Genomic DNA, 12,624 nt, shown 5'->3' on the forward strand with positions numbered 1-12,624 from the left:
TTGGTAGCAGCATACTTACCTTTGATGTGAGTTCTTTGAACTCAAAATTGAAACCATAAATCTGCTGTTTGGCCATTTCTGATTGGCAAAAGTTAAGACAACAGTGCATGAGTGTATTTGGTTTGGCTGAGCTGGAGTTAATTCTCCCGAGAGCATCTTTCTAGTGCTGTGTTTTGCAGTGCTGTAGCTGGGTGTTGGTAACACACCAGGGTTTTGGCTACTGCTGAACCAGGCACCAAGGCTGTGCTTTTCCAGCATTCCTCATCCTTAGAGTATGCTGAGGGATGGGCAAGATCTTGGGAGGGGACACAGCCAGGCCAGCTGACTGAAACTGAGCAAAGGGATATTCCATGCCATATGGCATCAGCCCAGGTATATAAGCTAAGTGAAAGAAGAAGGTGTGAGGCCATTCATTGATGGTGTCTGTCCTCTGGAGAAGCCACTACACGTATTGAAGCCCTGCTTCCCAGGAGTGACCAAAATATTGTCCGTCTTGATGGGAGTAGAGAATAACATCTTTCTTTGCTTTTGCTTCCATGTGCAGTCTTTGCTTTTGTTTGGCATTATTAAAATTGCTTCTATCTTGTTACAGGCCTTTGGTTATATTTTCCCATCTCCCTTGTCCATCTAAGAAGGGGAGTGATAGAAAAGCTTTGGTGGGCATTTGGCCCCTCGCCAGGGACGAACCACCACAATGAGAAATTATATTTAAAAATCCAACAAAAACCCTAAAAAAAAATAAAAATCAGAGGGATTGTATTGGAAAGATATCAGAGAAGATATCACAGAGACTTGAATAGCAAGAAAGAAACAGACCTGGCTGGTGAACAGTAAAGGAGGTGTTTAAGAACAGACTAGATGGGGCGTTTGGTGCCATGGTTTGGTTGATTAGATGGTGTTGGGTGATAGGCTGGACTCGATGATCTCGAAGGTCTTTTCCAACCTGGTCTGGTCTATTCTATTCTATTCTATTCTATTCTATTCTATTCTATTCTATTCTATTCTATTCTATTCTATTCTATTCCAGAGGCAGGAACATGACAGCCCTTTCACTGGGATAGTGACTTATGAGCATACAGGATTGAGTGCTACTGAAGCCAGTCAGAGTCTGACTCCTTAATGTAAGGAGCATTTCTTCACCTTGAATGCAAATGAACCTAAATCAGTTCTGTGTGTTTTGCAAAGACAGAAGAAAACTGGGAGTATCTAAGAGGCAGAGTCATAAAGGTTTAGCAATATTTTCTGAGCAGAGATATATTGTGGTTTATAAATACATTTCTGTGGGAGATCTTTGCAGCAGAGAGGCTTAGATTAAAAAGAGCCCATTGGAGTCCTTTGCCAGATCTCCTGCTGGCAGAGCGCCAAGAATAAGGACATTCTTGACATTCTGAAGTGAAGAGGCATTAAAATAGTAATATTTTATATTCACTGGCAGCAAATGAATTCTTTGTGTTGCATGTGTAGCTGCCAAGGATCCTTTACATTAGGGAAATATAATTTGTTATATTTTAACTTTTAACCAAATTTTTATTCTCTTGGCATATGTGTCTATCGGCTGGTAGGTCCGAATCTAAAGAGAAATTTCCATGGCTGAATGTTACTTAGTGTGGAACATGTAACATCACCACTCAGCTTCACAGTGTTCAAACTTGTTTCCCTTTAAGGTTTGAGTCAGAAACTGACTTTTAAGTTAATGAATAAGGAGATAGCACTAAATTTTAAATTATCTAAGACAATGCTAGTGTGATTAGGAAATTAATTTTCAGAGTCTCTACTGATTTGGTGTGTGCATGCAATTATTTTGGGCTTAAATCATTCAATATATTAGTTTGGGCTGAAAACTATTTAGGCCTGTGATTCATAAGCAGTATGTGTTGTAGTGGCCTGAAATGTTATTGGTGTTATTTGCAGAAGATTCATTTCAGATAGCCTTGCTACGGCAGGACTACTGTGTGTTGGTTTCTCAGTTGTCACATCTGGCATATTGGTTTAAACTGCTTCAGGTCATGAGTCAGAGCCCTCAGTTCTCTGCTGTCAACAAAAATGCAAAGATATAGTAGCTAGATGGTTATCCTTTGGTTTATAGCATCCATCAAAGCCCTACTTTATAAATGGAAATCAAATTAAGCTTTCCAGAATTACAGCAGCTATGAGTCTTCCAAATTATGATGGATTGAAATAATTCATGCAAAAGCCCAAGATATCTCATCTATCCCATCTGGTGGCTTTATTCTCAAGCCCTTTCAGGGACATTATTCAAATGTTTCTGGTAGGAGATGAATGTAATTGCTGCTAGACGAGCTATTTGGGAGGGGAGGTTATGATTTCTTTTAATATGATATTTAATTATGTACAAATAATAAAGCAGCTTAAACAAGTTTCTAATGTTCCTATAAAAACGTTATGGCCTTTTATTTCTTTCCTCAGTGATAGGCTTTGCTTGTCTTTTGTTGGTATCATAATGTACTAATGGTAAGTGATGCATAGTAAGCAGGAAATAATTGGAGTCTGCCTTAAATTTCTTCTGTCTAGAAAGGACTTTCCAGTACAAAGAATGACATCCCTACACAATAAAATGAATAGTTTGATACTCTGCTATAAAACCAACTTTAAACAGAGTATGAAAATTTGATGTTCTGGAGGTTTCTTTCCAGTTTCTTGCTGGGTCAAGAAACAAGAACAAAGTCTGTCTGTTAGAAACTTGTTTAAGGCTATCTTGTGGTTAGAGAATGCAGACAGAGCCGAAGGTCTGATCAGATATCAGTGTGTAGAAGGGTGGGAAATACGATAAGCAGTGTTCAGCAGAAGTCTCTGAAACACAGAGTAGGTATGTGGTGGGTTGAAAACTCCCCCCCCCCAACATTAATTTGCCAGACCCATTCAGTTGGAAGCAAATGAAAGCTGTATCTACAAGCAAAACTACAACCTACAATGAAATGCAATGAATATGTACAAAATGTACAGTATATACAATGTGTACAGGTATTAACAATTAATAAACAGCACAAGAACACCCCTGGCTAAGGACCAGGGGAAGCTACTAGCTTCTCCCTCCCTGCCTCCCCTTTACCCCCCTGTACATAAAGGGGACAAGAGACAGAGCTGAGAAGTTAATACCAGTCACAACAAAAGCGATGCAGCCCAGGTCAGTAAAGCCAGTTAGTATCTCCCAGCCCAAAGAAGCAAGAAGAGAGAAACTGGTTACATTACTAGCTTAAGTCTGTTGTCTTTCCAGTGGGATTGCTCAGAACTATCATTATTTTCCTTTTTACACCCAATAGTGATTTATTTACATTTTACTACTTTCTGTTCAAGATCTGTGTAAAATTTTAAAGGCATAGCCTAAAACTACCACAAGGTATTTGGAGCAAGCTGTATTTCCTGAGTAAAAATTTGAGAGTATATTTGACAGGTGTGTTTATATTTCAGAACAGATTGTGTCTGTGAGTCGTAACAACTTACCAAACTACCACAGAAAATGTTCATGTCTTACCCTCTACGAACCACAATGGTGGAAGGAGCTAAGTCTCAAATCATATCCTACTGTGCAATACATATTTAACAGGCTTAAAACTCAACTCTTTCTGTACATTTGAGCTGAGTTAATTACCTTTATGAGAATTGTGTATTATACTAATTGCTTTGACACTCTGCTACTGAACGATGTCTGAAATAAGTGCACATTCTCTGTTGTGGATATTTCAGAAGGAAAAATGGCACAAATACTGTGTGCTTCTTAAGCAACAGGGTTTAGAATGTGTGAAGGTCTCTATCAGGACCTATTGTTACGCTGCTCATCAGGGCAAGATCTGAAATCCCTCCACTTGCAAAACATAAAGCTACTTTCAAGACTTTCCTGATAAGCCAGAAAAAAGAACAAGAGGGATTTCACCCTCTCTTAGCAGAGTTGTGAGGGAGAAAATACGGCACACACTGTGACAGGGTGCAACCTTATCTGTGTTTCCTCTTCAACCCTGAAGCTTTTTGCAATCATATTAAAGACATCTATGACACCCCACTCCCCCTTAACTTCTAAAGCAAGGTAATTTACCTCACAGGTGAACATATGTATTGGAATGATTGGTAATTGTTGTTAATGGAAAATCCTGACAGACCCAGCTGCTATGCCATGTAAGCTGCAAATTCCACCTTCAGTAGAAGGTAGGCCATGTCTTGAAGACTGCATTCTGAAATGAAAATATAAAGAACTGAGAGAGTGATGCAGGTGTATGAAGTGTGGTAACGGTTTCTTTCATGTAAGGTTTAAGGGTTTTCCCTCTAACTTCCTAGTCCTCTTGTAGTTTTGGTGGCTGTTTTTCATCAGTTTCTTGTTATTTTAGCAATTTATGTAGATTATTGCTTTCGTATAAGCCTATGTTTTGTACTTAATTCTAATGCAAGGAGAAATCAAACCAGCTGAGATCAGTTTTCTTATCCTTCTCTTCCTGCATTTCAATAGGTATGATACTAATCTATGTAGCAGTCATGGGGACTTTTGGGTTGTTTTTTTAGTTAATTTTTTGAATCTAGAATGATTTTGTGGACATCATGAAGATACTAGCAAATATTTCCTTTCTGTCATCTCATGCAGTTGTTTCAGAAGGTACTCCGAAGCTTTAAAGGCCAATTAGGGATCTAAAGATACAGACAGGAGCTCTACAGAATTTTCATAAGTGTTACAGGTACCTATATACCTCTGAAAGACTGTGGTTTGTGTACTTCAAAAAGTATGGCTTTAGCCCCTAAGCATTTGTGATTTTGAAGAGCCCATCTTTTTGCATTCATATAGTATCACCAAAATGTGACTGCCTCTGGAAAGGAAGATCAGATGTGAATTTACAGTGGAAGGTAAATGTACTTTAGGTCCTACACCATTAGCACCATCTAGAGCATCGTATCATATGCCTAACTGCAGCTACATGGCTGTGCATTATTGCCATGTAAACTGCCTCAAATGTGGCTACAGGTTGTTGTAAGATCCACTCTAGTTTGAGAGCAGAAAATGAAGAGTCATTATACAGCAATTAAACCATGGACTTACTAAATTTACTGGATGTATTTCCAGTTCTGATTATTATTAAGCTTGCTTTTATGAAGATGAAAGGGATCTAAGAGTAGGGATAAAGCTGGAGGTACAAACATGAAGCAAATTGCACTCCAGCAGCTGCACTAAACCAAGCACTTTGGAGACTGGAGTATGTGGGGAATGCAGTAGTTGGTACAGGACAAGACTAGTTTTAAACAATCATGTGTTTGGTGCCTAAAAGAAATTAGCCCATAAGAAAGTTATAAGCTTTCATAGAAGCTTCAGTGTAATTTATGGTGTCTTCCACAGTAGAAAGAGCATTCCAGTATGAAATATGCCACAGAGCCATTCTGAATCTGTCACATTAAGTGTACTGATGCTTTAATCATAGGCCTGAAAGTACTACTTGACAAACTCTATGTCTCCACGAGCTTTTGGTGGTTGTTTCCAGGCCTTTATTTCAGCCTCTGCCATAACTCCTTTTGTGACTGCTGCTCAGGATAAAAGTAGTCATAAATGTTTACTTGAAACTTTGGTACACAAATGTTTTTCTGTTGGTGTTTTAAATAAGCTGTTGTGATTTTAAAATACAAAAGTAGCAAGTAACAGAATGCTTGCATCAAAGTGAAGTACCAGTCATGGTGATTTGGTGTGACTGACAATGCTGTTAATCTGCCTAGCCTGACAGTTGGGAAGTAAGCTCCTTATAAGTGTTTGTCTCCTTAGGAATTCCCCTCTGCTTAACCCCAGTGATAAAGAGATGATGGTCCTTTAACCATAAAGGCTTCTCTACCAGCTGCCTCTGTATTTATTAGTACAGTTTCCATTACACAAAAATAATCTATAGTAAAATGGCCTGCCTGATTACAGAACTGTTTTGTGGTATTTTCTGTTGCCTGTGAATTGTTTAATATGAAGCAACCATGCAGAAACATTTGGATGTCTAAAGATAGTGAGACATTTAATTAAGCTGCAAGTGCCAATGCACTTGCAATTGGAATATTGAACATACCACTAATAAGTGGTATGTTTCATTCATGAAACAAAACCAGCTGTGGATTTAAAGAAGAAAAAGCTTGCAGACGAGTATGTCCTTTTAAGTTCTGGAGGCATCATAACTAGTCTACAGTCTGGGTTTAATTGGGAAGTGTCCTCATTTGGGTTTTTATGTTTTAACTAGTTAATAATGCAAATTATTTTAGTATTTCTATCTTCAATTCTGTTTCACCTGGACAAAGAAAAAATCTACATAAAGAAAGTCTGTAATACATTTTACAAAGAGAAAAAATGTTTTGTGTGGATGGTTTTTGTTTGTTGTTGGATTGGGGTTTTTGGATTGGTGTCATTTTTTTGATGGGAGGTGCATTTTTGAAGGGGGTAGGTTTGTTGGGTTTTTAGAGGTTTGTCTTTTGGAGAGTGGGGAGAGGGGATGTTGAGAGAGAAAGGGGCTTTGTGAGTTATTCCTATGGCAGCGAAGGTGCCATGTATGGGTTTTGAGTACACACAAACTGGGTTAATCTGGGACTGTCACAAAGGGCATATGGGCTTGGAAAGAGCATAAGGCGTGAAAAAGGGTGTTCACTGTAATGCTGCAGAACCTTCCCAGCTAGTTTATCTATGGGATTAATGTAAGAGACCACAGGGGAAAACTGCTTGTATACCTGGGGAGTGAGGGTAAGATTTCATTATTTGAGCTGGGATGCTCAGCTGCCATTGTAATCTATTTAATGGATTTTTAAAAAAATAAATCATATTAAAAAAAAAGGAATAAAAGAAAATCCTTGGCCACAAAGGCAATCTTTGTAAATAATCTACATGACAGTCAAAATGCTATTTGGAAAGCTTACAGCCTTGTGAATTTCATTAACAATGTTTATATGAAACCCTAAAATTTGACTTTAATATCATAGATCAGCTGCCCTGTCCTGCAGCTCTTTCTCAGCTGACCTTACTAGGACTACATCCTTGTTTGGGTTTCTTTATGTTTGGAAATACACATCCCAGTGACTGAACTATTTTAATTAAATGTATAATTGGAAATGCTGATGATGTTTGTGATGATTCTGTACATTAGTTCTGCCTACACAGTGGCAAACATAACATCTTGAATAAGGAAACAAGAAAGAATATAATTTAATTTATAGAATCAGAGATCCATGGTTGTTCACTACTTGTAAAGCTCTAAGCATTAAAACAAAAATTACTCTTTGATAAGTTGGTTGTTGTGGTAAGTAGTGCTCTGATCATCTCAGTGGTCATCTTCTGAACTTTCTCTCTTCAGTTTACCAATATCTTGCTTGATTGGAAAACCTAAAATGGGTCACAATATTTTGGATGCAGCCTAATGTGAACAACATACAGAAGGGATGATTGCTTCCTTTAGTCTATGGGACTGTTTCTGATAATACAGCTCAGGATACTTTTGGCTGTCTTGGCTGCTAGAGCACCCTGTGGGCTTATGTTTAACTTGCTTTTAACCAGTATCCTCAACTCCTTTTCAGCACAGCTGCTCATAGGCAGACAGTCCTCAGATTGTATTCTTGCACAGGGTTGTTCCATACCAAATGTAAGACCCTGCACTTGTCCTTGTTGAATTCCATGAGGTTCCTGCTGACCCAAACCTCCAGCCTAAGTTCCTCTGAATGGGAGTCTTACCCTCAAGCTTCCCCAATTTAAAGACACCAACCAAGCTGCAAATTTTGTGGGGGTTCAAGCTATAATTTTGTAAACAAAGCTTACAGTGAAGTTTAAAGTATTGAAGGGCTATCTCATTTTTATTTTAGTCTATGGAACTGCATAATTGGATATGATTAAGGAAATTTTTGTGAAACTCTTCAAGGAAGTTTGCTCTTGTGGAACAAAACTTAGGTTGGGAAGCATGTCTTCTTTCTGTCCAGAAACAATAAAAACACAATATTTTTTCTTATAAGGATAATTTTAATGCATATATGTTAGTCAGTAGACACAGTTGCAGACACAACAAATCTATCATATATTTTATGGAAAGGAAATAATCTTCTGCAGCATTCCAATTTAATTTGTCACTTTCAGAATGGCCAGGATACGTAACAGAGACATCACACACAGAGAAAACCTGCATGTCGATGTAAAAGCCTCAAAATTCCAGTCCTTTGGCAACAGAAAATCCTACCAATGAAAACTAGCTAGATACCGAAGTAGAACAAAACAACAGGAAATAGCCCATGAAAAAGTTTCCAAGAGAAAGCCATTGGGTTTTCTTAGCACAGTGAGTATAAATCACACAGATTATATGCTTGTTTAGTCATTAAGGTATATCTGCAGAAGAGAAGATCTGCTTAGCGCTAACACAATTAGCAAATGGTATGGAATTGATCAGTGTTCCATGTATTACCATTTTGCTTTTAACTCTGACTTTTTGAGACATTCTTTGCCTGCCTGATGTGCTGTTAGTTAACTCCATCTGCTGAAAGTCTGGTCTGTCAGTTTAATGATATAACAAGTTACTTTATTAAAAAATTGTACCTCACAGTGCTACTGTTGGTGGTAACAGAGAATTTGAGGTAAATACATCTGGGAAATATCCTTGTTTTGCTGATGATGTCACTAAATCTTGAACTATTAGAGCTCTAGTTCTCCACATTTGTATTTTCCAGGAAATGGTTTGTCATGGATTTCATTATGCAAGATATTATGTTCAACAATCTGTTGAATTCAGGGTATATGTTGCTATTGTCTGTATGAATACGCACTACCGTTGGGCATACGTCCTGCGGCAAAATGATACCTTGGTATAACCATTATTCTTACTGAATCCCAAGCAAATTTCTGGCTTGCTTTTTAACTCTAGCTTCTCCATTATGTGCAGTTATTTGTAATTAAGTAATATATTTTTAAATACTTCCTGTTTGCTATTCAAGGAACTGCTGTGCCTGGTTCTCCAGAAGCCACTAGCATTCTGATGTGTTCATAATTAGTCTGAATGCTATTATGTAGTTAGTAAAGATAATTATATTGTACTTTCATAGAGTTTATAGCCAAAGAGCCAGTAGATTATGTTGATGACAGGCAATTATAGTTCACCTGATATTTTGGATGGTTGCTCCAGGGTCTATCTTTTTGTGTTCTGAGAGATTAAATGCTGCAAGCAGAGAACGAGAAGAGAGTATGCCATTAAGATTCATCTATTGATAAGTAATTGGCTAAGTGCCAATTACTGCCACCTACTCTGATAAAAAATTTATGAAAAATAGTGGAACCTTACTGGTAGGAAATACTAAAACAAAACAAGTAGTAGTTGGTGAGAAGCTCACATAATGACCTCCCTCACAAATTCTTCCTCTTATCTACTCTTAGATTATAGATTAATTATAGTTACAGGGTCCTAGCTCAAACTGCTTCTTCATTACTTCCTTCCTTATGAATATACTTCAGCTTAGAATATATATATTTGCACTCATATAATAATATATATATTTAAGAATAAAATAAACCTTGAGAAGTTGACCTAGAGTATAACCATTAAACAAATCCTGTCTGTAAGTAGATTCAGCTGTAATTTCTTTCATTTCACTGAAATTGCCTGAGTGAAAACTGAAAACATGAAAACTATAAAAGTAAAAAGTATTGACTGTGGGGAGGTCGCACTAGATCACCTTTGGAGGTCCCTTCCAGCCTGGACCATTCTATGATTCTGTGATTAAACTTGGCATCTGTAATGGAGTTTCTGGAGGCAATTAGATAGAAAATTATATTGCAGACTAAAAATAAGGGCCACAGGTTGCTTATTGATGAGATAGCCTGACTGTATCTGTAGATATCTGTCCTGATGGCTGTTTGTTTTCTTGAAATATAATACTTTATATCAAAAACTTGAGTAATTTATGTGCTACACTATGATAGAATCTCTACTGACTTCTTTTAAATTATACAAATAGATCTGGATATGCTTTGCTTCAGAAGATGCACATCTCTTCTTAAAGTATAATCCATATAATTAGTTACCACAATGGATTGTAAATAAGCAACTTATCCAGACCTCTATAGTTCATTGAAACTTCTGCCTATAATAGTATTTTTGGTAAATAGATATTCAGATAGACACTTAATAGAATATTCAGAACTGCCTAATTGACTCCTTCCCATTGATTTCAATGGAAAGTAAGTGCTTTTGGAACACAACCCTTCTGCCAACGTTTGTTTGTTGGTTTAGTTTGTTTTAAATTTAAAACAGTCCAGGTTTTTATATTAGGAACACATTCTACTTCACTTGCAGACAAGTGTCTCCATAGTGTCAAGGCAATATTTTTCTGTTAAAAATAAATTGCACAACTTGACTAATTTATGAACTGGAGTTTTAATGGATGTTTAGCTAAAGGTGTGCTGTTGGGCAGAGATTCAAACACAGTAACTCATTAGAAACCCAAGTGAGGGCTAAGGTGATGGTTGAAAAGGCAAGGCCTTTGTTTGCTACACTCTGTTCAAACAATCGTGTTACTTAATTTTGTTAGTGTTTAAAGTGACTTTTAGGATGCTACAGGAATGTGTATGGCCAAAATGATCCTCTAGGGGGATTTTAACATCTTAAAGCAAAGCAGCTAGGAAATAAATAAGAATAGTCATCTTAATAAAGCAGCAAAAGGGAAAATATTTTACATGTTTGTGATTTATCAGCAATTTAAGATATACACAGATTTGATAATGACAGAGAGTGGTGGTGAATGGTGTCACATCCAGCTGGCGGCCAGTCAGTAGTGGAGTCCCCCAGGGATCAGTGCTGGGCCCCATCCTCTTTAACATCTTTATTGATGATCTGGATGAGGGCATTGAGTCTATCATCAGTAAATTTGCTGATGACACCAAGCTGGGGACAGGAGTTGATCTGCTAGAGGGTAGAGAGGCTTTGCAGAGAGACCTCGACACGCTGGACAGATGGGCAGAGTCCAACGGCATAAGATTTAACACATCCAAGTGCCGGGTTCTGCACATTGGCCACAACAACCCCATGCAGTGCTACAGGCTGGGGTCAGAGTGGCTGGAGAGCAGCCAGGCAGAGAGGGACCTGGGGGTGCTGGTTGATGGTAGGATGAACATGAGCCTGCAGTGTGCCCAGGCGGCCAGGAGGGCCAATGGCATCCTGGCCTGCATTAAGAACAGTGTGGCCAGCAGGAGCAGGGAGGTCATTCTGCCCCTGTACACTGCACTGGTTAGGCCACACCTTGAGTACTGTGTCCAGTTCTGGGCCCCTCAGTTTAGGAAGGATGTTGACTTGCTGGAACGAGTCCAGAGAAGGGCAACGAAGTTAGTGAGGGGCTTGGAACACAAGCCCTATGAGGAGAGACTGAGGGAGCTGGGGCTGCTTAGCCTGGAGAGGAGGAGACTCAGAGGTGACCTTATTGCTCTCTACAACTACCTGAAGAGGGGTTGTAAACAGGCAGAGGTTGGTCTCTTCTCCCAGGCAGCCAGCACCAGAACAAGAGGACACAGTCTCAGGCTGCACCAGGGGAAGTTCAGGCTGGAGGTCAGGAGGAAGTTTTACACAGAGAGAGTGATTGCCCATTGGAATGGACTGCCCGGGGAGGTGGTGGAGTCGCCGTCACTGGAGGTGTTCAGGAGGAGACTTGACAGGGTGCTTGGTTACATGGGTTAGTTGATTAGGTGGTGTTGGGTGATAGGTTGGATGCGATGATCTTGAAGGTCTCTTCCAACCTGGTCTGGTCTATTCTATTCTATTCTATTCTAACTTACTATAAGGGATCCTAATTTTTTTTTATATATATATGTATATGTGAATACACATAGATATAACAACCATACAAACTCACCTGTATCCAGTGGAACATATAAACACCTAACTCATGAAAGCAAATGTGTGTATTTAAACACATAGATGGGCAGAGAGGTGGATCAAAGAAAGGCTAGCCTATAGTTAAAACTTTCTCCTCTAAGCTCAAGTAGTTTAATTGTGAAAGGAAGAAAGTTATCTCCTCAGTAATGACATTGATAGTTCTTCTAACTAGTTTGTGACATGCATTATCCTGAGGAGCATTGCTTCTGTTAATAGATCTCACATTATAATTTTTATCTTTGCATTTGATTATCCAGTTGGTTATTAAAAAGTCCACATTGAGACACGTCCAGGGTAACTGAATAAATCTGAAAGGTAGCTAGGATATGTTGCTTAAGCATTTGTGTTAAGAAATTTGATTCAAGGGAGAGAGAGATTTGTGCTGACTGTGAATTTAGTTTTAATCTTAGAAATAATTTCTAAGGAACCTAGAAACTGAAAACTCGAAAGGCCTTTCTTCTAGTGGTTCCTGTTAGTGTACAGATGGATTTTATATTGCAAACTGCAATATTGCTTTGTTCTTTACACTTAATTGCTTATAGAGACTGGGCTATATTTTTAGCATGGTGGCTAATTTTTTTCAAGACAAATCAAAGCTAAATCTAAACAAACTTTACATGTCTGTTCCAATATTTGCCATTCTTAATTCCATCCTGGTGTCTAAAGGAAACTTCTAGGTATCTTTTCCAGTCTCAATGAGATTGGAAGGACAAGGGAAGAAGAAATAAAGAGAAGGGAAGGTGCTCACAGAATGCAATACTCATGAGAGTTC

Source organism: Melanerpes formicivorus, unplaced genomic scaffold (assembly GCF_026170545.1).
Source record: "Melanerpes formicivorus ecotype bairdi unplaced genomic scaffold, bMelFor1.0.p_v2 SCAF_20, whole genome shotgun sequence".
In the NCBI taxonomy this organism is placed as follows: Eukaryota; Metazoa; Chordata; class Aves; order Piciformes; family Picidae; genus Melanerpes; species Melanerpes formicivorus.